Raw genomic sequence first — 24359 nt, 5'->3', positions numbered from 1 at the left:
ACCACCACCATCTTTAATAGTAAGAGACGCATATTGTACAAACATAGAATATGTTTTTTTAAAAAAATACTGCTAGTCCAGAGTGTGAGTTACAATTCAGAACATTAAAAGGAGATACGATCTTGCCTTTTGAAGTACACTACCTGGAACCTAAGAGATATGCCACCATTTTCAACTCAAGAGAGCGGATTGTGTGATCCTGAGCAGATTTATTGTTCTGCAATTGTGTAAAGTTAGTTAAATAGGTAACAGCACTCTGGAATAAGGGATTTCAAAACTCTATAAACAAGACAAATCCTTTAAAATAAGGAGGTATCCATCAATTCCAAGATGAGAAAAAGAAAGGTTAGAAATATCCTCCAGTTGAAACAGACCCTACATGGCAAACCAGTGAATACAATTACAGGCACTCAAGCAAACCCATTTTGGGTTTGAATCTGCACTTTGTTCTCTCCCCACTGCACCCCATGATAAAAGTTTTCATCAAATACTGTACTGGAAGCTTACAAGCTGCAGAAACTCATCTCTCAAACTATGTTGTGCTCTACTCTAAACATGGTGCAGTCTTTAAATTTTATCTTTACTGAATTCAAGCCAAATACAGTACCCAAAAAACAGAAGCTGCTGTACACTTCTTCTGTCTTTTTTTTGGAACTGATCAAAAACACAGGCATGGTTCTGATTCCCAAACATGTAAAAATTTGGCAAGCATTTGAACAGTGAGCAGCACTAGCAATGTATCTTTTTATTTATTTACTTTTTCCACTTTCAACAAACAAGCATAAAGACAGGGAAGGGAAAATAATGTAATCTAGTGGAAATGGCACATCTTTATCATGAATCATTCTGATAAAGTAATGAGTCAAGAAAGTAGTTTTGTGTTGCTCCATATAACTAATCTTTGCAGCAATTCTAGGAATCACAATGTTCTTGCCATTTAAGAATCAGGCAAATAAATGACTGGCTATTTCCTGCCAGGTTAAAGATAGCAGCTGTTTGGGGACCCTGAAAGCCACAGCTGACCAGGGAATAATGCTGCAACTACAATAAATTGCTTCTGAAATCTAACAGGTACTCAAGTTGTTAAATTGTAATTTACAACCAGAAAAAGCAAGATACGTAAATAAAATACCCCATTCAGCATTCTCCCCACCATTTGCCAAAAAAACAGTTCTGAATATTTGACTCATTGTTACTATTAAACCAGATTTGAAGGCCCTGGAGGGATTGGCTGCACTACAGAATTCCTTGCTGGAAAAAGGTGTACATACAGTTATTGTTTTCAAAAGTGAAATTGGGTAACTTACTAGAGGGAAATTTAAACATTATCAAACAGAATTTTAAAACACTGCCAATATATATATTGTCTGAATTGACCTCTAACAATGCTGTGACCCACACACTGTTTTGCGCTCCCCAGGACAACAAAGAAATTTTGTTCTAACAACCCACATTTTAGCCAGCAATGCACACATGCGCCCCTGCTACAGCAAACAAGATACAAAATCACTTGGACATAAATTTAAATATGATAATTCCACCCTAAGGAAGAACTAGCTATAATCAATTAGTAATTAATAGCAAAGGATGAAAAGGCCACATGTCAAATCAGACTTCTCACACAGGTCAATAAAGAAATAGGACGAGGGAGAGACCCAGACTTTTTATGCCAGACTAGCAGGATGATGGCATGGCTAGGTAAAGGTAAAAGGGTAAAGGGACCCTTGACCATTATAGGTCCAGTCGTGACCGACTCTGGGGTTGCGGGGCTCATCTCGCTTTATTGGCTGAGGGAGCCGGCATACAGCTTCCGGGTCATGTGGCCGGTATGACTAAGCCACTTCTGGCGAACCAGAGCAGCGCATGGAAATGCCATTTACCTTCCCGCTGGAGTGGTACCTATTTATCTACTTGCATTTTGACGTGCTTTCAAACTGCTAGGTTGGCAGGAGCTGGGACAGAGCAACGGGAGCTCACCCCGTCGCGGGGATTTGAACCGCCAACCTTCTGATCGGCAAGCCCTAGGCTCAGTGGTTTAGACCACAGCGTCACCCGCGTCCCTTGGCATGCCTACAAGGTACCAATAAGGCACCTTCTCCATGTTAGAAGGATAAGCATAACAGCTTCAGCCACTCACTAAGGCTTGATGTTTATGCAAGACTACCTGAGATGTAGTAAGCATCCAGGGCAGAAGTGAGGGAAGCAGATGACAGTGTGTCTTTCACCCTCCTCTTATGCATCTGCCTCCAGCAGTGGTTGTAGCTCTTGCGGACCCCTGCTTAAGAGCATGTGCCACTGAGCTCTGTGGTACCTCTGAGGTAAATGTGCACAGAGTCAAGCTTTCAAGGTGACAGTGTAGTTAGACATTAGTTTTGGGGTGTGGGGTTTTTGTTTAATCTATCACTTTTAATAGTTACCATATTCCCACATGAGAAAATAAATGTAGGGTTTTGTTTTGTAGAAACACAAATTTCACATATGTGTATTCAACAAGCCTTCAGGAACTCTTTAAGAATCACAGAGAGAGAATGTTTCTTAACAAATCCAAGTTTCATGTATGCTTGAAGGTTTTTGCTACATTTTTTCCAGTAATGGTGTGCAAACACTTTCATTAATATTCATTTACCACAAGAAGTTTTAAAATCCGTAAAAACCAACCTTTTCAGAGGACTGAACAAGTAGCCAATCATTCATTCAAGGCTGAAATATTTGGTCAGGATACTGGTTGTTTTGCAAGTGTCCACTTTTGGGAGCAGTGTATGTTATTAATTAGTCGGGGGGATCATAAATCCTAATCAGAAATCAGAAAACATTCATAATGGGTCTCTCCCCCCCCCCCCCGCTCAAACTGAGTCATGCCTGCAGTTAAGCAATTCAGTCTGTTATCTTTCAGAAAACCTCACAGCGTTATCTCACCCTTCACAAGCTAAGCAGCTTGTGTTCAGCTGCCAAAGTACAAATCATTGCTTCTCAGCAGGTGGTCTTTTTAAATTGAACAGAGAGGAAAGGTATCACAGAATAGCTCTGAGTAATCATGTCAATGCTGCCGTTATCAGATACATTTTTTTTACCTGTGCTCTTCATACTTATGCAACAGCAACAGGGAAAGATGTTTCAAGCATAATGCATAGCACGTCTCCCATCTCCTAGGACTTGGCTTGCATTTCCCCCAGAAATAAACAAACTGGTTCTGGTCAGTGTCTACCTGTCACATTAGGGCTTAATGCTCAACTGACATTATGTTGCAATTCAACTGAGTGGAGGTAGAAGCCTATGTGCAGATCAAATGCTACACAGCTTGTTTTAATGGTGTCCAGCTATACAGCCATAAGCATAGTTCTATCTATATTGGCTGATGTGTTGAATTGGCTTTTAACACCCAATCACAATCTGTTGGAGTGGGGGGGTCAGCAACTGACACCAGGTGTCAAAAACCAATCTGGACTTCATCAGCATACAAATATCAGCTCAGCTTGCAATACAACATGGTGAGAAAATAATAATCATATGATGGCCAGAGACTCGAAGGACTGCGCAGATAAAACTGACATGGTAGTGCCCATCTTCACAAATATTAAAATCCTGAAGAGATTTAGTGACAACTTCAGCAGTCTAGTAATCAGACAATGAACCAACCCCTCGCATTCCCAGTTCTAAGATGCCTACATAACGTCATCTATGCACAAACCTGTAACAACTATCTTTACATTAAAAAGTCACTGCATTGATTCACAGCATCCCAAATACCTGATAGTGCAGCAAAACCACTTTGGATCCTAAAATAGCACTTTATCATATTATTCAGAAAGTGTTTAACAACTTTCCCACTAAGATCTCAATCTCATTACTCACCTGATGACTGCTATGTGGCATATTATTGCAAGGTATTGGAAGACTCTAAATACATACTTGTTTGAGATATGAATCACACAACCCTGCGACTTAATATTAATTGACAAACTGACAGCCCATGTCCAAGAGTCAAACAGACAAGAAAAATCCCAGAAAAGGGTCATAATCAACATAGTGGAATGCAATCATTTACAAGTATTCTCAGTTAAGACAATGCTCCTTTCTCTGCCTCAGCTTCCCCTTCTACACTTTGCACATCTGCCTCATCTAGCTACAAACACAGCTGCTATCAGTATTATATCCAGATGGTGGAGTGCTACCTTGATATTTTCAAACATTATGTTATAAGCTCAGAGAAAATGGCAACATGGAACTGAAGGAAGCAATTTCTTTTCCCTTAGAGGGGAGAAATATTTATCCACTATAGGGGAAGGGTGGGAAGCCAGGGATTTCGGTTCTCAATAGCCTCTTGAAACGAAAATATATTCCTCAGACAGGAGTTTAGCATAGATATACCCTCACACAATAACGGCTCTCCAGTACTGATCTTTTAACCAAATCACAACACTGCAACAAACTATTCACGGAGAGACGAAGGTACTACTTCGCACACCAGGTTCCCTTCAGACATTTTGGACTACAAGTTCCATCAGCTCCAGCCATCACAGTGCTGGCTGGCATAGTCAACAGCCAGAGTCCAACAGCATGTAGGGGGCCACTTGGTCCCCATCCCTGCTGTACAGAGTGTCACCTGGTTGCCATTACTTCATACTGAAAGAAAAGCTCTTCTGCATAAATCCACAACCATTCTTATTTTCTAGTACTTCATAACTTTGAGGACTGAACACTAGCAATGAAAGAGGTCCATTGCTCTCTAGCAACATAGGCTCCAGTCCCCAGACCCAATATTTTGAGGGTGGTAGTCAACTAAATCTTACTCAGAGCAGACCCACTGAAATTATGATAGTTAGCTCTGTCATGTTTATTAATTTCAATGGGTCCACTCTGAGTAAAACGAAGTTGAATTACCACCCTTAATCACTAGTGGCAATTTGTGCTCAATTAGATCACTTCCATATCAGGAGCGAGGCATGCTGGTTTTGTTCCATGGGAAAAGGAAACAAACCTCTACTTTTTGGTATATCAGGAATTAAACAGTCAGCTACAACCTGAAGATCATAATTAATGTATTGTGACTTGGCAGCATATCCAAGCTACTCCCACATATTTCATTGAAGTGAAATCCTTATCTCCCTTCTCCTATTTCTCACTGAAGCATAAGAGAAAACTCACAAGAGCCAAACACGTATAGCATCCAGATAAGCAAAGAAATCAATTGTTCTAATCCGATATATTTAACAGCAATCTTTTGAGATGCAAGGACTATCTTCAACATGACACCCACATTTATTTCATTTTTTTTAAGTTTCTGTCTCCCATTTTGACTTTCATTTGAAGCAGCCTAGTCAATGACTTCTGCATCAATACTCACTTTAGCTTTTCTTTTCTTTTTTTACTCTTCCCCTAGCATGTATAAGCTCCTTTACCTTTGGGCCCGTGTGTCATTCATAACAAATCAGCAGCTAACAAAAGTGGTGGCAGATTGACACTTCCTGAGAAAAGCAACTTTAATGGTGTCTAACGTGTTTTGGAAAGGATTCCCTCTTTCACTGTTCTATAAAGAAGTCATGTTTTTTCTCCTGTTTTTGTGAGAACCACATGCAGACCACACAGGGCCACTCATGAGTGACTCAGTGACAGATCACAACCCACCAGTTGACATATTTTAATAGCATCCTACTCAATTTAAAATTTAGTGTAATAGAGGTTAGTGCTTCTTTTTAATGATTTAGCCCAATTGTAAACTGCATTCATGGAATGAAATGAACAACACTGTCTGTCAAATGATGACCTTAGCATGTACATTCTGCAGCAAAACATTGACAGCTATGTTTCCCAACCAAGACTCCACCTACAACTTGCTAGTTAGTTCAAGTATCTTTAATCTTTTCACACACAAGCTTTTACATAACTTATATTCCTCAGTGCACAAACCAAGTGCACACACATGCTTCTCTCCCACACCTCTACATATCCCAAACATTGTAAATAGTAACTGCTAGTCAGAACTACAGTTTTTGGACTACAGATGTAGTGGGCACACAAATCTTGATGATGACAAAGTGTACTCAAAGCATATGCAATCAAAGAGAGCTTGCCTATTTACACCATATTCATTAATCATCAAAGGATATCTTCATATTTTAAGCAAAATAAATGAGAATTCTAACAGCTACAGATTCTAGGGCAACATCCTGGAGCTTCATCTTTTACTTTGCTATATTCTACAATCAGACAGTAGCCAATTTAAAATGATATTGTTAAGTCAATACAATTCTGAGCAAATGGTTCAATATGAACAGTATGTGCATGTGCAGATGGGAAATAAAGAAGCTTTCTCACCTCTGTCCTGTAATAGCTTTGTTATGGACTTTCATTATGAGACATACTTTGCATGTTAAGCATGCCTAGTCCCACAGAGCACCACTCATCTTAAATGCTCAACTGCACTTAAACCCTACAAATGTCAAGAAGGCACATATACCGGTACATAATGAAACCTATGTAACATTGCCAAATAGTTTTAACAGCATTCTAAAGGAACTTAATTTTTCTAGCGACACATGTCAAGTGGTAGTTTCAACGGTAATTAAGACTGAATCCTACAATTACTTTCCTCAGTTACTTCTGAGTAAAGGCTCAGTAATCTTAACCCTATTTACCAGAGATTAAATCCCCTGCATTCAATAGGGCTTGCTTCTGAGTAGACATGGTTAGGAATGTGCTGTGATGGCACTTAAATCCCACACCACTTCAGAGATACCTATCATCAGCATTAAGCAAATCTATGTGAACTTGGAGTAGCTTTTTGCCATTAGTAAATAGACTTGGACCATACTGGCAGTCTATCAGATACTACTGTCTTATTCCATAAGGACTTCCATTAAACATGCCAAGGTAAATACATCCATCCCACAGTGGTCACTGAAAAGGATTCACCAACGCATGTTGCTCCCTTTTGTGAATCCCCATCAGAATTCTTCTCACGCACTAATCCCATCTCATGTAGAGGGGTAGTAACACTAAGGACTCAGCTACACAGCTGCAAATAAAACATTTTAAATCTGTTGTAAAGTGCAATATACAAATGTGACACTAGATGGTGACAGTGAGTTATGCAAAATTCAATGTATTTTTCAAAACATTTTATAAAAGGATTTTGATACATGCTGTGGCTTGGTCTAGACATAAAATTTCCTGTTCCTTGAGCATGACTGAAGCATATGAAAAAGGCCACATAGTTACAGTGTAGCATTTTGGTATAAACCTGTTAAAGATAAACTCCATATCTATTATACCTATCAAACTGTTGTAATAAAAAATAGAATTACAGTGGTACCTTGGTTTACAACCATAATCCATTCCAGAGGTCCGGTTGTAGACCAAAACAGGCTGTAACCCAAGGCGTGCTTTTGCCAATGGGGCCTCCAAAAAATTGGGTTGTAATCCAAAAGAAAGAAAAAGGATTGTAATCCAAAAAAAGGACACACACTTCTGGGTTTGACATGGTTGTAATCCGTAATCCAAAACGGTTGCAAACCAAGGTGCCACTGTACAATTCCTTTAAACAAGGAGGACTAACAATGTAAGGTATTCCCTGTTTAAGTGTTTGTACTATCAAATCAGAATATATTTTAATGCCTTTTCAGCAATTTCTTACAGCTTTGAGTAATCTACATACAATGTATACAACAAATTATTTAAAGATAGTATTCCTTTTCATTAGATTCCGCTTATACATTAGAAAATATGAAAGTCGTAGCCATGGTTTATCCTTTCATATTGCATATACCTCATATTGCCTTCTAGGCTTTTTACTTCAACTGTCTATCCTTGAACAGTGTTGTTGGATAGCTGGAGTTGGAGAGAACGTGTTGCTATAGCCTTTGTAGTACATTAGACAGTGATGCAGCCCAGAGCCATAGCTGGGAGGGGTAGCTGGGTTTTTTTTGCCCCAGGTGAAGCCTCCAGGGAGGCACCATTGAGGCTTCCAGCATGTGTGTGCACGGGGGTGCCAAACTGGGTCTTTGACCTGTGTGAAATAAAGCCTAGTTTTGCCCCTGATGCAGCCAGCGCCACCACTCTATACCTATGATTTCCTTATCTCAAGGAATCCTGCACTCATTTGAGTTTGAACAGTGCACATAAAACTCAACATATGGTGAGCTCTGGAATACATTCCAGTGCATTACCCACCTGGAACTCACTCATCTCCATAAGGTCAGGATAGTATTTGCATCATTTTAATTCCTTCCTTCATGCTTTTTTTTAAATTAAAATGTCTACTGCATGTTGTACTGAGGCTTTCACTGACCAAACCTTCCATAACAACCGCCAAGCCTCTTTCTTCTGGGTGATTATAATTAGAACCCAATAAGGTGCATGAGTAAATCAAATGAATCCTTTTGATGTACGCTACCTTGCTTTTGTCAACATAAGAGTAATTTGTCTAAGGTCACAACCCAAGTCAGTAACAAAACTCTGCACAAACCCCCAGAGGGTTCCAATCCAGTCACATGATCTAACAATGCCACCTAATACAGGAAGTCACTTGGGGAAAGGGGTTGAGCGTAGGACAAGCCCAAGGGGAGCAGCCAGATTTACATAACAGGCATAGCCGTTTATGGCAGATTCACACATGTTTACCTTATCCAGAGAATCTGCTTATAGGTATCACTTCTAAAGGTGCTTATTCTACTGTATGGACTGACTAGTGAAGCTGCTGCATGTCTGCATCAGGAAAAGGGAAGCACATGCAAATTGATCTCTGTTGAAAAGTCGCAAATTACATCGTTAGCCAAGCTCTACAAGATGCATTCCTTCTACTCACAGTTCATTATGTCTGAAAGTCAAAGCAAATGCAAAGCAACTGGCAGTTCAGCATTGGTTGCAAAGGGATTTATTAATGCAGGGAAGTGTATAAAGTTACATAATGAAAAGGCTGTTTGTTTCATCTCCTTAACTTTAGATGGAGCCGCGCAGAAAAGCAGAAAACCTGTTGCCAGGCTGAGTGTAAACACAACAAGTGCAATTAAAACGAAGTCTGCTGCACTGTTGGTGCCACCTGTGCCTACTCATCCTCGCCTCCTACCAATCACTTTGATAGTTGCTTGGTACAGTAAAATGTTTCTAATACAAGATGTTCTTGAGCAGATAGAGAACTGTGTTGGGGGAAAACAATTACATTTTCAGAAGAAAGGAGGAGGAGAAAATATTGCACCAAAGTCTTAAACACTGTACTTCCAAATAAGTACAGAGGATTGCAGTCTTCTAGCCTACTGTTATGCACGTTTACTGATAAGAGGTTTCTGGTACAGCTCACATGCATTCACAGACTGGTTTCTTTTTTTATAGCTGTTGATACATGCTCTGAGCCTTAGGGGTAGGGTGGGTCAAATAGCAGAGTTCAAGGAAGAGGCCACATGCTTATAAATCAAGCGCAACAAGGAACACGTATGCATAGCTGAGCCTCAGCTGACTGTAAATCACAATACATTGCGGTGCATTTGGTGGGTGCTTGCGGTTCAAGCTTCAATGGCCAATGCGTGCTTCAATTTCAACATCGCAATGAGATCTTCTCACGGTTTGGGGGGGGGTAGGAAAAAAATCAACTAACTTTACGTAGGGAGAGGGAAGCCCATCCCGCCGCGCCGCCAGAAGAATTAAGCCCGCAAGGCCATATAATCTGATTTTACGGCAGGCTGAGCATCTTCTGAAAAGCCCAGGAGCCAATAGGCAAACGGCGGAGCCAGAGACTCGGTCCTCAAATATGTGCGACTCTCGGGGGCCGAAGCAAAGAGACGCGAGCAGGTTGAACAGGCTAAGCCGCTCCGCCGAAGGCTGCGAGCGAGTGGATTTTCCCCAAGGAATGGAAACGGGAGGCAGATCGCGAGGTGGCCCCACCCTCCCCCAGTAGGGGACCAGCAGGGGGAAATAAAAGTGCCGGGGGATTCGCCCAGCGGGTGATTCCCAACTTGTGGAAGGCGCTGCCCATGGCAGGAGGGGGCCCACAATACCAAGGTCCAAGGAAACCAAGGGAGAGCGAGAGACGTTCCCGGCGACCCAGCGAGAGAAAAGAGGCATCTGTTGCGGCTCCCGCGAGGGAAGCGGGCGGAGGGGGGTATAATTGTGTGAAGAGACGGGACTGGAGAGAAGGAGGGTTCTGGGGCTCCAAAAGTAAAGGCAGAAGGCGGGTAAATCGCACGGGACAACACGGAAACGGTGTCCGTGTGGGAGGCAGGGAGAAAGAGCGACCAGAGAGTCCATGGCGCGCACACTCCCTTACCTGGCCGAGTCTCCGCTCGCTTAAGCCGGGACAGAAACAGCCGAGCAAATCCTCTTTCCCGAGTCCAGCCCCTCCGCCGCCGGCGGCTGTGCGGCTTCTTTCCGCCTTCTCTCGGCGCCGGCAGAACTGCTCCTGCCTCCCGCGGCGCAAGGTCACCCGCTCCCCTCCAGTGGGCGAGCTGGCCCCTCGGTGTCGTCGCGCAGCATTCCGCTTCGCTCTTCTGGCTCCGGGTTTCGTAAAGCGCCCCCCACGGCCGCGGCCCCCCGCGAGGGTTGCAGCAAGTTGCTGGCTCGCTCGCTCGCTCGCGCCTGCCTTCCCTCACGGCGGACGCACTAGGAGCCTCGGCTGGCACGGCGCGCGCGCGCGCGCACTTCTCCCAGCTGAGCTCCTGGCAGAAGAAATGCGACGCTTCGCTTGGTCTCCGCAACCTGCAGCCTCGCCTCAGCACACCGGCCCGGAGCGCCCGGCTCGCGCTCCTCCCATTGGCCAGCCCCGCCTCCCCAGCCCCGGGCTCCGCCCCGCCCCCCGCTATGCCAGGTATGGGCAGAAGTACAACAGAGCAGCGGGGGGGGAGCAGGAAGCGCCGTTTGCTCCCCTTCCGCTGCCAGCCAGCAGATTCCCAAAGTTTGGAGGGAGACGAGCTTGCGTTTCTTTTTGAAATCGATATCCGTGACAGAAGGCGGGTTTTGGAATCGTTCCCTAGTTCTAGGAGAGCTTTCCCCTGAGGCCAATCACGTTGCATCCAGAGCATTGCCAAGTTTTCCTGGGTCTTTCCCCATAGCTTTTAGGTAAACAAACACCTGACCAAAGCCAACGCTTACCTCTTCCAAGGCCACTTCGTTGGGAGTTTGGGACTCTTAACTACCTGGTGACAAATGAGGCTACCGCTCGCACCAGGAATCCTGGCTCTACAGCACCGGCAGATCCACTTGGTAGGTTGAATCAGGAATCTGCACTTCCTTGTTCGAAGGTTCTGAAGTTATTTTCATAAGTGACTCAGCAGAAAGAATATAACAGAAGTTGGGAGCTTTCCATGGGCCTAATTGGCAGGAGTCCTATTTCGGTCTGGAGGGGCTGTGCTCCCCAAGCCACAACCACCCATCCCACATCTGGTGTCATACATGGTCAGGCATGGGGCAGGTAAAGACACCGTTGCAAAAGTATTTATTCGGTGACATTTAAACTTTGCATGTGCAAGCCCCACTGAGATTCATTCCAAAAAAATCTTGGTTGGATGTTCCACTGAAATTAGTGGGACTTTATACTTACCATAATATATGTTTACGGTTGGGATATTAATGTTATAGTCTTAGCTTTGTCTCTATCTCAAACTGAATTACCTAATCCAGTTCCACCCCATACTCCTGCAATAAGTCATGGCAAATATTTGCCCTTGCATTAATCAGAGCTGGATCAAATCCATTTCTCATTCTTCCTCCTCTTATTGCTAGAAATTGCAATGCATTCCAGGAACTCTAGAGTAGTACATTTAACCTAGTTTAACAAAACAAGGGCAAATTTACATTTGTTTAGTAAAAAGAGACAATGACTTGTTGAATGGCATAGGTCTGCATAGCCATAGTACTCTGTATTACTAGCTACATAATTAGCTGCTAACACTTGTGTATGAAGTCACCATCTTATGTGATGATAATAACACGAGGCAGGGCTGGAAGCTGAGTTGCATATATGTTGCAGTTGTTTAATGCAGCCTTCCCTTCAGATGTTTTTGGACTCCCAATTCTCTTCACCCTGACTATTGGCCCTGTCAGCTGGGGCCCAGTTATGTGGGCTTTCCAGAAAAAAAAATAATTGGTGCAAATTAGGCACAAAAAAGGGAACTTTTGCACTGAAAAATTCTTAGTTTGCATCAGAAAAAATCTGATATCAGAAACCACAGGAACCGATCTAATCTAGCATGTTTACGTTACTTGTATTTAGTAGACAAGGTTAAAAACGTGGAAACTGCCAAACTTGCCTAATGTATTTGCAATTTGTGTCTGTCCATTGTTACTAATGAATGTATGAAATGGGGAAAATTCCACAGGAAAATTCAGCACTCTAAAAATTTCCACCCCAAATCACTATGGAGGCTTCTGTAAATTGTTACCAAAACATCTGTAGAGCACCGGATTGTGAAATCTAGTGTAATCCAATCTAGTACTTGCTTACCTGGAAGTAAATCTGAAGTCAATATGATATTTTGCATACTAAGTGTACTTAGGAGTGTAGTCTCACAGTACAGGATTTTTTTATACACATGTGACAAATTGCAGTTAAAATACAATTAAAAAATCATCCATGAAAGCGTTTATTGAAAGATATGCACAAGTTGAGCATAGTACTGTAGCCTTAGTTTTCTTCCCATTATGTTAAAAAAGTGCCATCTTCACATTAGCAGCCACAAGCACTGGACAGGGAATATAGATCCATTCCACTAGATTATTATTATATTTTCCAAAGTAACAAAAGTACATTCAGTGTCTGTTTTCAAATTGAAGAATTCTTCATACAAGTAAATTACAGTCAATTTGAAACACTTTTTGTGAAAGGGGAAAGAGAGGTGGAGGGGAAAGAGCGAGGTAGGTGAGGGAGACATTAAGCTTTCATTCTTTACATAGTATATGAGTGGCACATTTTTTTGTCAGCATCACGTGGATAGGTGTCTTATTTTTGCTGGCAGAGTAAGAGATCACAGGAGCCAGGGCGTGGTTGGTTGCAGTTGATTGGTTGCAGTGTGTTTTGTTGATGTGTGTGAGGTGGAGGCGTTGCTGGGTTAATTTAGCCATATTGATTCATATGATGTCGGGGAGGATCAGTCACTGTCTTGTTGGCCTGTGTATGTAATAAAAGGGAGCCACGCCGGGGTGAAGGCACCTTCCTTTGTTTGTCCTTGTGATAGTTTGTTTGTTAGTTAGCTTTTCTAGTAGGGTGGTTTTCCATACAGTTTGGTACCAGTGGTCCATGGACACTCCTGATAGTTCCCTCCAGTGTCTGGTTATGACACTCCTAGCTGCTGAGAGCATGTACTTATGAGTTCTCTGTCATGTAAGTGTGCATGTGCCTTGGGAAATATTTAGTATGGCCTATTCTAGAGTTGCTTCTATTACCTGTTTTGTTATTTTGCAGATTTCTTGTAAGACCGATACCCAAAAGGATTGAATTTTAGGGCATTCCTACCACATGTGGAGGTGTGTTCTCATGGTGGTGCAGCCTCTCCAGAACCTAGGTGAAGTTCCTGGGTGCATCACTGCCAGCTTATGTGGTGTTAGGCAGTGGCGAAGCGGCATGCTACAGCACGGGGGGCAGAGACCAGGTGAGGGCATGGCATGGTGCTCCTGGGGGTGTGGCGTGCATCCTGGGGGCGTGGTGTGCCACCTGCGGGGGCGCGGCGCCCGGTGCGGTGGGGGGGCGCGGTGATGGTAGCCCCCCAGTGCGCTCCCCCCAGCCCCCCGTTCCTCTGCCAGTGGTGTTAGGTACTATCTGTAGATAAGTTTCAAAGTGAGTTCCCTCCTCTTGCCTGAGAAGGGTTTAACGGGTGAGTTAGTGCACAGCTTCGACCATTGGGTTGGGTTTATTTCATACCCTATGTCGTGTTCCCATTGGTCTTTCACTCCCCTAGCATTTTAAAGTAAAATATCATTTTTTCCACTTTGGAGCGAGCCCCTGCTTGTTCTATTTATGGCACAAATATTGCTGGCTTTCAGTTTTGTTTAATATCACTAACAGCTTTTTAAAAGCCTCACAAGGAAAAAACAAACCAGTAGTACAGATCCTTCAGTACCATGAGAGATTAAAGCTGCAATCCAAACCCCCTTACATTGGCTGTGGGGTGCTTGGATTGAGCAGAGGCATCCTTCTGCTCAATTCTGCCAGCTCATCTGCATTTCCACTGGTGCAGATCTCCCATTCCTTTCAGTCTTCAAACAGGAAGGCAGGTGGAAATTGCACTAGCAGTATTCCTGCAAAGAAGCAGCCCCAAAATAGCATGGTCCGAGGGTGAGCCTGGGTTGCCCTGAGATCTGCTAGAACTAAGTTGCTGCCACAACTGGTGCTGGCTAATGTAGGAACCAATCCTGGCCTGGAGCTGACCTAGGGATTGGGTCCAATCTGTCTTCCCTCCCACCCTTTTCACCACTGAGTGGCGAGGCTGTGCATGGGACACTAGCTCTGTCCCTCTGCAGAGCCTCAGAAGCAGCAGAAAATTCAAATTTCTCTGTAAGTTACAGAGTGATTGCTCTGAGAAGTCCCCAGGGCAAAGTATATAGGTCTGAAATTGTTCAGATGATACACAGTCGTTCCAGTTAAGAACATTAAGAACATTTTGGCCCATATTTGAATACTGACATGGTTTGGCATCTCGTTTCCTGCTCTGGGGACTTTTTATTTCTGAGAAAAGTCAAATAAGACGTAACATGATAGAAGTTCATAAAATGATGCATGGCATGGGAAAATTAAATAGAGAAAAGTTTTTCTCCCTCTCTCATCACACTGGAACTCATGCACATCCAATGAGGCTGAACGTTGGAAGATTCAGAAAAATTCAGGACAGATAAGAGAAAGTACTTTTTCATGCAGCACATAGTTAAACTATGGAACTCACTACCCCAGGAGGCACTGATGGCCACCAATTAAGATGGCTTTAAAAGAGGTTTAGGCAAATTCATGGAGGATAAGCCTATTAAGAGCTACTAGCCAAGATGCCTATGCTCTGTTTCCACAATCAGAGGCAGTAATGCTTCTGAACACCAGTTGCAGACCTCAGGAGAAAGTGCTTGGGTCCTTCTTGGGAGTTTCCCATAGGTGTTTGGTGGACCACATTGAGAACAGGATGCTGGACTCGATTGGCCATTGGCCTGATCCAGTAGGCTCTTCTTATGCTATTATACTCTGTACCTTTAGCTGCATGCAGGAATAAATAAGCAGGTAAAGGCAGATTTTCCCAGCATGGAAATAGGTGCAAAGAAGGGGAAACTATCCCTTGTTGACTTTTGCCTCTCATGCCACAGTTTAAGGCATAGAGTCTCCTGTGTCCACAAAAAGAGATCACAGCCCTCAGTTCCCTTTAAACAAAGCACCTCTAAAACAATGATAAATGTTAAGTTGCACACACAACTAAGGCTAAGTATTCCATTGGCAACAGAATGACACTGTAATTGGAGTTGATGTGAGCTGACACATGGAGAGTGCTTTGCTGTAATCCTACCAGCATCTGCAAGAAAACAACCTGATATACCACCTGAGCTGCTGGCAGTCAGCAGCTGACACCTTTATTTTTACCTGAGTCAAAAGTACACTTCCTGAGTTTGATCCAGTTTCTATCTAAGCTAGTAGCAAAACAAGGAAGTGACTCAGTGGCTCCATCTGAGTGGCCTATCCAAAGAGTTAATCAGTTACTTATGCGAGTATTATTTGGATGTCATAAGCAATTAGGTGTCATAAGCAATTATAGGATTCCCTACCACTAGAGAAAAGTCCGTTTTCATAGCAGAAGTCTTTGAACCAAACCAGGTGTGGTGAAGAATATCAGAATTCCCTGCTTTTTTATTTTTTAAACTAAAGGGAATGAGGAGAATTGGATTAGGTGATAATGTTTAACCCCATGCTGTTTTCCTAAACCAAATTCCCCTCCCAAAGCTGCTATTTGTCCTATATGAGGAGAAAAACATACAGGTACTTGAATGGTGTTTACATGTTTTCTCCCATGGGAGACAGAGCAGCTTTTGGGAGGGTTGATTAAAAATAGCTTAGCAGATTGTGGTTTTGCTATTGGTTTTAAGCATCTTGTACAAATGTTATTTCCCTGATGTGGAGAAAATCTTTAGCTCAATCAGCAGCTCCCCCATCCTATAAACCTGCTTTGATCTGTAAAAAAGAAAAAGCTGTGGGATATCTTGATCATGGATCTCCTGTATCAAAGTGTAACTTGTAAATGTCTATTTGATGCAACCCACTTCCTCTTCTTCATTATCCCTAAATTTGGGCTTTGCAAACAGAACAGGTATTTGCATGGAGAATTCCTAGACTTGCCATCTTGCTCTAATGCAGTTCAGAAATACTGTTCTTCATTTGCGCTACTGCTACTTGTTTGCCAGCTTCTACAACTACAGTAGGGAAGCGGGTGGCACTGTGGGTTAAACCACAGAGCCTAGGGCTTGCCGATCAGAAGGTCGGCAGTTCGAATCCCTGCGACGGGGTGAGCTCCCATTGCTTGGTCCCTAGCAACCTATCAGCTGCCAACCTAGCAGTTCAAAAGCACGTCAGAATGCAAGTAGATAAATAGGTACTGCTCTGGTGGGAAGGTAAACAGCATTTCCATGCGCTGCTCTGGTTCACCAGAAGTGGCTTAGTCATGCTGGCCACATGACCCAGAAGCTGTACGCTGGCTTCCTTGGCCAGTAAAGCGAGATGAGCGCCGCAACCCCAGAGTCGTCCGCAACTGGACCTAATGGTCAGGGGTCCCTTTACCTTTACAACTACAATGCTTACACTACAAAAAATAGGTGCATATGTATGATGCAGTGACCAGCTCAGGGTCTCTTTGGGTTCTTTAGACCACATTGTTCATTTCCATGGAGGGAAAGAGCAAGCCTGTTTTACCAAAATTGTTTGGAATAGCCACTTGAACAAGAGAATGTCAAAATGTCAGAATGATTAAATCATTCTGGTTTATATGATTCTAGGTTGTAGTGGTTTTTTTCCAAGGGGAAATCCTTGCTGCACATTGATTTGGATTATAATCAAAAGGAAAAGCCAACAGGGAGTTTTTGTTGAATGCAGCAAGATAAACCTGCTTCATAAAAATAATTAAAAGCCTGTGTTTCGCTGACGATAAGGCGGTGCCATAAAACTGTCGCCTTTCTTGGCAGCAATCAACATGGGGGCTTGAAAAAATAATCTCTGTTTAGAGAACTGCCAGGAATGAAATGTGTCTACTTGATGTTTTCTAAACTCCAGTCATTTGCTAAAGCCTTTAAAGATTAGGGTTTTAAAGAAGCTGAGCCCCTGTCTCAAAAGATTTTGGGCTGGTCCTTAAATTCAGGTACATGTATTCCGAAATCTAAATCATACAAGCTAAAGAAAGAAGCAGGTAGGGAGGCAGTAAGAGCAAGCTTCAAGAAAAAACAGGATCCTTCCCACTATGGCAAAGGACTAAAATAGCTTCCCTGTCATAGCAAGTGGACAACTGTCCTCTGCTTGATCCTTTGGAAAACTGAGTGTGGTCTGCCAGTTTCAACGCATCAGTGCTATAAGGCAAAAAAAAAGGACAGATGTTTTTTCTAGCCATTCTTTGTTGTGTGTTCCTACTATTTGTTTGTTTGTTTGTTTTGTTTTGTTTATATACCGCCCTTTATCATAAGATCTCAGGGCGGTTCAGATACACATACTACTACTACTACACACACGGGTTCAGAGCTACATGTTTCAAGGCTTAGAGTATCTGGGAGGAACAGCCATTAAATAGGTAAACGGCTATGAAAGGTTGAGAATTGCTCCATTTATCCTCTAGACAGATCATATATTTGATGGAGCCTTATTGGTACATTGGGTGAAAGTAGGCTGGCAGTACACTCATTTCCTGCACCAATCAATATACAGTACACAAAGGGAAGTTCCAGGAAAATTCATGACATTCTAGGAAACAGTCCCAAGTGAAGCCCACCATCTAGTGTGAGAATCACTTCCTCAAGTCAAAGTACTGTAATAGGATAGGTCACATCCACACCATACAGCACATTTAAAATGCATGGCTTTCCCCAATGAATTATGGGAACTATGCTGGGAATTGTAGTTTTGTACAATTGTAGTTTTGGCTAATCTACAATTCCCCAGATTCTTTGAGGGAAGCCATGTGATTTAGTGCAGATGTTTGGGCCTGGCTAATAGCCAAATGTGATCTCTTGGAGCCATTGGTCTTAGCAACTTTATGAAACGGCAGGATACAAATATATCAGATAAATAAATAGATAACAAGCTGTGAGAGAGATTTTTCACAGACATTCTGGTAATTCAATGAAGGAGGTGGTAGAAACTAGTTTATAGGTGGTTTTTGAAAAACAATTCTAAGCTTTGTTTCTCAGATGACTGGTTAGGCCACTTTTTCTGGGATTGCATGTCACACAAATGCAATATGCCATTTGCGCTAATTAAAATAAATATATTTGCTGTGTGCGCACTGTCAGGCTTATATTATGCTTTAGGGAGCGTCTTTCCTTGTTTTAAATGCTTACGTTGCAAAATGTGTATACAATGTCACTCAACTACTTAATTGTTCTTTTAATTAATTTTTTCTTTGCTAGTTATTTTTAAAGTAACGTATGCACCACCCTAGAAGACATCATCCTTTTTGAAAGAGAATTCAGTCTAGAAATGCATTCGGATTGATCTGCAGAGAACACGGAGCCCTTTTTCATTCTCATTATAGAACTGAACTTGAATGGGTTTAAACCTCTCTGCCCAGCCCAGCATCATGAGGAGGAGGAAAATTTCACTTTGTCTGCCCTTCAGATGTTTGATCAGAAAAACAGAGGTGGAATTTTCCTCCCCATTGCAGTGCTCGGCTAGGACTGGCTTAAAGCTTTCTACCTAGGCCAGTGCCACAATGTTACCTGCTGCAGATTCTACTGTTGCTAGCAAAGCTGGAGTGTTGGCAGGCCTTTAAAAAAGGCTTTGGAAGGCAGTTTTGGCCTACTGTATTTGTACATTTTGCATACCGCTTAATCATTCACCACCAAGTGGTGTACAGAAGACCTAATGGAGTAAGACTAAAGATGAGTTAAATCAGAATTAAATTAAGAAGCCTGCTGGAATAAAAACAAAAGTATTTGGTTAGCACCAGATGTTCAACCTCTACTGGACATTCCACAAATTTGAATGCCCACAATACTGAATGCAAAGCTCCTTGTGGACATGAGTTGTGCATCCGAGTCATGGGGAACCAAAACAAGTGACTCCAAAGACCTCAGTGACTGAGCAGGGATATAAGGGATCAGGCAGTTCCTCACATATCCTGGTCCCAAGATGCTAATACAAGAACCTGCAATCTAGCCTTGTAGCATATGGGCAGCCAGTGCAAGATTTCAGGCACCGGAGTTATGTGGTGGTGATACCCTGTTCCTGTTAACAGTCTAGCTACAGCATTTTACCACAAATAAAACCTGCAGACCAGGCCCAAAGATAGCCCCACATACAGCATATTGCAACAATTGAGGTTACCAATGAATGAATCATTATGGTCATTCTATCCTTGTCCAAGAATTACCGTAGTTGGTGTACCAGCCATAGCTGATAAAAAGAACTCCTAGCCACTGAGGGTAGTTGAACCACTAGAGGCAACAACAGATCCAGCAACATCCCCAAAATCCAAACCTGTTCTTTCAGAGGGAGTACAACCCAATCCAGAACAGGCAACTGGCCAAGCTCCCAGACATAAGAACCATCAACCCACAGTTCTTCCGTCTTCCCAGGATTCAAGCTCAGTTTATTGGCCCACATCCACACCACCAGTGCGACCAAACAATGGTCCAGAACACTAGAAGTAGAGCTGCTTGGCTTGCTTAGCATTATGTCTGAACCTGAACTAACCAGACTCATTTCAAACTAGCCACAAACTTTACAAACCATAAGCAGTAGACCAAGAACAAATCCAGGTTAAAGATCGCGGATCTCTGAAGTTCAGCTGTTTAGTCCAGGTTCATACATAATGCTAAGGCAGAGAAGTCCAGAACAGACCCAATCCGTAGCAGCTTCCTCCACTTACCCAACTAGCTGGGCAGGTCTCATTTCTGATTTGTTGAAGTACTGAAGGCCACACTGGAAGTTGCTACAGAACTCTGTCTGCTTCTGTCTTCCAAGGATCAGCCTAACCCAAAGATTCTCTGGAGTTAATTTCATGCAGATTAAATGCAAAGGAGAAACATATAGTATGTGAATGGCTGATGGCCAGGTGGTAAAATTGGTGGTTGATTCTGTCGTACAATGAACTTCACTTCCCAGTTGTTAAGAATTATATTTGTTTATAATGCTTATTGAGTACACAAAATATGCATTGGTGGCTCTGTTATTCAGCTGATCTACGGCTAATTTAATTATCTTGCACACAAAGTGCCTGTCCTCCAAAGCATTACCTAAACATTTAAATACTGGTACCTGGGATTCAATACCTATTTGAGTCCTGGTTTAAATTAAGTTTTGCTGCCTTGTGAAAGTAAGTTTGCCTAAACAACCCTCCAAGTGGTTACTTGATCTGACATCTACAGCCACAAAGCTTCTTCTGAATTTTTAACTTTGTTGCTCCCTAGCTATGCCTTCTGGTTTATTCCATGACCCTGGTGACCTGGTGATGGACCACCTCAGCCCCACACCCTTCTTTCTCATCCCTTTGGCCTGATAATTGAGTAAACAAATCTTCTAAGGAAAGGTAGGCTCCTTCTTACTGCTACTTAAGTGTAACTGGAGCACCACAGATACTTTTCAGAGACAGGAAGAAACTGCAGCTCTCATTGATCTTAGCAGAGAAGTGTTTGATCAGCACTTGTAAACACACACACACACACACACACACACACACACACACACACACAAGCCCCAGGTGCTCATCACCTGCAGTTGCACAATGTTATCAGTAAATGGGTCCTTTTGTTCATATTTACCCACTCATTGAAGGACTAAGGGGTAAAGAATAGGATTTTAAGTATGGATTTCAAATTATTTTGGATACATCAGAACATTTTCTATTTTAAAATTGCTTTTAGTATTCCTGCCAATTCATATCTTAACTGGAATTTATCCTATTTCACTCCCCTTTCTGGGTTTTTAAAGGGTTTTTCTCTTCTTGAAAAGTAATGCACTATGTATAAGTTTATTCATCTGGACAATTAAATGCCAACATTATCTTACTGCAAAGTTATAAATGGAAAGTTTTATGTATGTATTTATTTAAAATGTCCCTAAACACATGTCTTGAACTTGGGAATTTACTGCATGATTTGTTTAAGCTTTGAGAAACTGTGGGCAACTGACTGCAGTTTTTTCCTCACCCAGGCCCCAGCAGCAGCAGAAAAAAGAAAGAAGGGGGGGGGGGGAGCGGATAAGTTACATTGTATGGTGGACTCCTGGCTCACCACACCCAGAAGATATTCTCACAAGGAAGTTTCTCTTTCTGGACAAGGCTCGTATCAATGGGTGATTCTCAAAAGCTGTGTAGCATGTTGACACTGACATTCTCCTACTGGCAAAAGTCCCATGGCTGCTGCAGCCTGTTGTCAGAAGTGATAATGTTGACCCTGGGTGTTACAATGCACGTTGCAACTTGCACTCACCGTGCAGCAAACTAGATGACCCCCGGGGTCCCTTCCAATGCTATGATTCCATTTTATGAAATATGGGAAGCTAAAGGCAGCCAGGTAAGAAAAATCTCACAGGTATTTTCTTTAACACCATCCCAACTGCAGAGATGCTTTCATTGCTAATGCTCTGTAGAGCACCATGAAAATGGATGGCGTTGCATGGATAACTTTTTTTTGTTTTACATGCTCACATTGAAAACACAAGGACTATTTCATGGTAGTCTCTACTGTAAGAAAACCCTGAGGTTTGATCCAAGAGCCGATGAAGTTACATAGAATACCATTTTCAGGTCACACATTTCTTTTGTGGAGTGATCCCATGCATGCCTAAACAAATAGGTATTGCAAGGGAATCATAATAAGACCCCTAGACTTCTGTTGGTTTGTCCTACTTATATACTGGGATTTCTTTAAAAAAGTTATGCTTTAACAAATTGAGTGAATGGGAACCTTTTCAAAGGTTACTCTTTGGAGGCAAACTGCCATGTTGAAAGAGGGCCTAGGGCTGCAATCCTATATCCACAAACCTGTGAATAAGCACTATTGAAATCAACAGGCCTTGCTTCTATAGATGTATAGGATGGTCATGTGAGACTTTAAGTGGAAGCATACATAGAATTGCAATGTAAAAGGAATGCTTTACAGTGCATTTCTAACCATGTCTACACAAAAGTCAGTCCTAGTTAATTCAGTGAGGCCTACTCCTTGGTAAATGGGGTTAGGCTTGCATCCTTAGATGTTAAATACAATAACGTCACCACTTTCAGTGAAGCTTGTTTTCACTTAGATGTGTTTAGGATTGTAGCCTGTGCTAAAAAACCAGTTTGTGAAGAAAAACAAAGCTGAAGCAACAGAGCTGGTAACAATCCACCCCCACACAGGGCCCACCAGTGTTGGCTTTTCACAGGTACCAACCAGCATGCATTCCCGCCACCCCCCTTCCTGGGACATAGCAGGATTCATTATGTTACTGAGTATGGGAATGCAAACAGCTTCAGTGTGTCTGCCTGCAAGGAAGCTGATGACCTTAGCCATCTGGATCTTTCAAGCAGTTAGCAATGCAGTCACACTAATTTAGTTAACGTTTTTAAAAGACTCTCCAGGAGAAGCTTCCTCCTTCCCAAGGGCACTGACAACAGTGACCCACTGACCCTCTCTTGTACAGCTAGGTTCAAAAGCATAAAGCTGCAGCTGTTCAGAGTTTTTCTTCCCTCCCCAGTGACAGTGTTATGGGAGGACTAGGGCTACTGGAACAGCGTTACTGTTTATCTAGCACTGACCTCTCTTCTCCAAACATGAAGAAGCCACTTCAGCACAGCACAGCACAAGCCTGTCTTGGCACTTGCTTAGATACCTTCCCTGATTCTCAAAATGCTTCTCTGCTCTCAAGTTCCAGTACCAAGTCTTGCATAAGGATAGAGTTGATAATTCAGATCCTGGGTGTGTATCCCAGAAGTGAGCCATGAGAAATGCTGCCTGTTTTGAAGCTGTACTGCGCCACAAAACATTTTACAAAAACATGCTGTGTTGTGGTAAAGGTAAAAAGGTAAAGGGACCCCTGACCATTAGGTCCAGTCGTGACCGACTCTGGGGTTGCAGCGCTCATCTCGCTTTATTGGCCGAGGGAGCCGGCGTACAGCTTCCAGGTCATGTGGCCAGCATGACTAAGCCGCTTCTGGCGAACCAGAGCAGCGCATGGAAATGGTGTTTACCTTCCCGCCAGAGCGGTACCTATTTATCTACTTGCACTTTGGCGTGCTTTCGAACTGCTAGGTTGGCAGGAGCAGGGACCGAGCAAGTCCTAGGCAAGTCCTAGGCTCTGTTGTTTAACCCACAGCGCCACCCATCTGTTGTGGTACAGTATACTGAATCCTTCTTAAGGGGCTTTTAATAGAACAGGCCTCTCATACTTGCCTAGTGTGGTTTAGTCCCATGGGCTGGGCCTAAATAACAACAACAACAACAACAACTGCTTATAAATCTTTCTGTCTCTACTGAGTGCTGACCTGAGATAGGAAAAACCAAAGTACTCTATCCCTGGAACCCATAGGTAAAGAGAGAGTATTATACCATCCAACCACGGGCGTAGCCAGGATTTTTGTTAGGGGGGACCAGGACTTTTGTTAGGGGGGCCAGAACTGATGTGATTGGTCAGTTAAGTATTTCTGTTGTTTTACTTGATCTAGGGGGGCAGCTGCCCCCCTGGCTACGTCCATGCATCCAACGTTATTTGCTGCCCATGTCTTGTGCTAGTTAGTAGTATTCCAGTCCTTAAAGCTTCTGTAGCATTAATGGGCAAGTACACAGCAGTGAACCAGGAAATCTTGAAGGCCCATCTCACCTTTGCTATGAGCTCCTTAAGTAGATTTAGTCAAGCCTCTTTCTCATATTCAGTCCAACTCCATCTGCAATTAAGAATAATAATACTGGCTTAGCTTTCTGGGTTGTTGTAACTCTTGGAAAACTACTGGAGGATACTTGTCTTAGCTCTTCTAGTGTGGATGTCTGTTTTATCCTTCTCAGCCATGAGCCTATGAGTCGGTTGCAACAGCTGGAAAGCCACTTGCCATGTTGTATTGGGAACAGTGGTTCCCAACTGGTGGTACGTGTAGCCCACCCAGGGGGTCCATGGCACCACTGGCATAACAAAAAGGTATTCTTTGTTACCAAATACCAAAGTTAGTTTCAAACATGCAGTATGTGCTTAATCTTGGCAACAGAATTCCCAGACTCCACCTTTTTAAGCAGGTTGT

General features: G+C 42.8%; 2 protein-coding genes across 31 annotated transcripts in view; one reads left to right on the top strand and one right to left on the bottom strand.

Annotated features, from left to right (window-relative positions):
- The window catches only part of RASSF7 (Ras association domain family member 7), a 120693-nt gene that overhangs the window by 38681 nt on the left and 57653 nt on the right, over positions 1 to 24359 (bottom strand). For 8 of the 30 annotated variants that reach the window (XR_014545802.1, XM_083604932.1, XM_083604922.1 and 5 more), the window contains one exon: positions 23948 to 24011. The exons of 6 other annotated variants lie outside the window; for them this stretch is intronic. The gene's annotated coding sequence lies outside the window, so the exon portion shown is untranslated. Of the gene's footprint in view, positions 1 to 10258; positions 10882 to 22886; positions 23026 to 23783; positions 23927 to 23947; positions 24012 to 24359 lie in introns of those variants that run through there. 16 more of the 30 variants (XR_014545810.1, XR_014545811.1, XM_083604926.1 and 13 more) reach the window with 12 other exon arrangements.
- LMNTD2 (lamin tail domain containing 2) overlaps positions 10985 to 24359 on the top strand; it is an 85791-nt gene continuing 72416 nt past the window's right edge. The window contains exon 1 of the mRNA XM_083604190.1: positions 10985 to 11190. The gene's annotated coding sequence lies outside the window, so the exon portion shown is untranslated. The remainder of the gene's footprint in view (positions 11191 to 24359) is intronic.

Source organism: Podarcis filfolensis (genome assembly GCF_964270895.1).
Source record: "Podarcis filfolensis genome assembly, chromosome: 1".
NCBI classification, from domain to species: domain Eukaryota; kingdom Metazoa; phylum Chordata; class Lepidosauria; order Squamata; family Lacertidae; genus Podarcis; species Podarcis filfolensis.
Note: the sequence above shows the minus strand (reverse complement) of the source record. Positions and strands in the feature narration are given on the sequence as shown.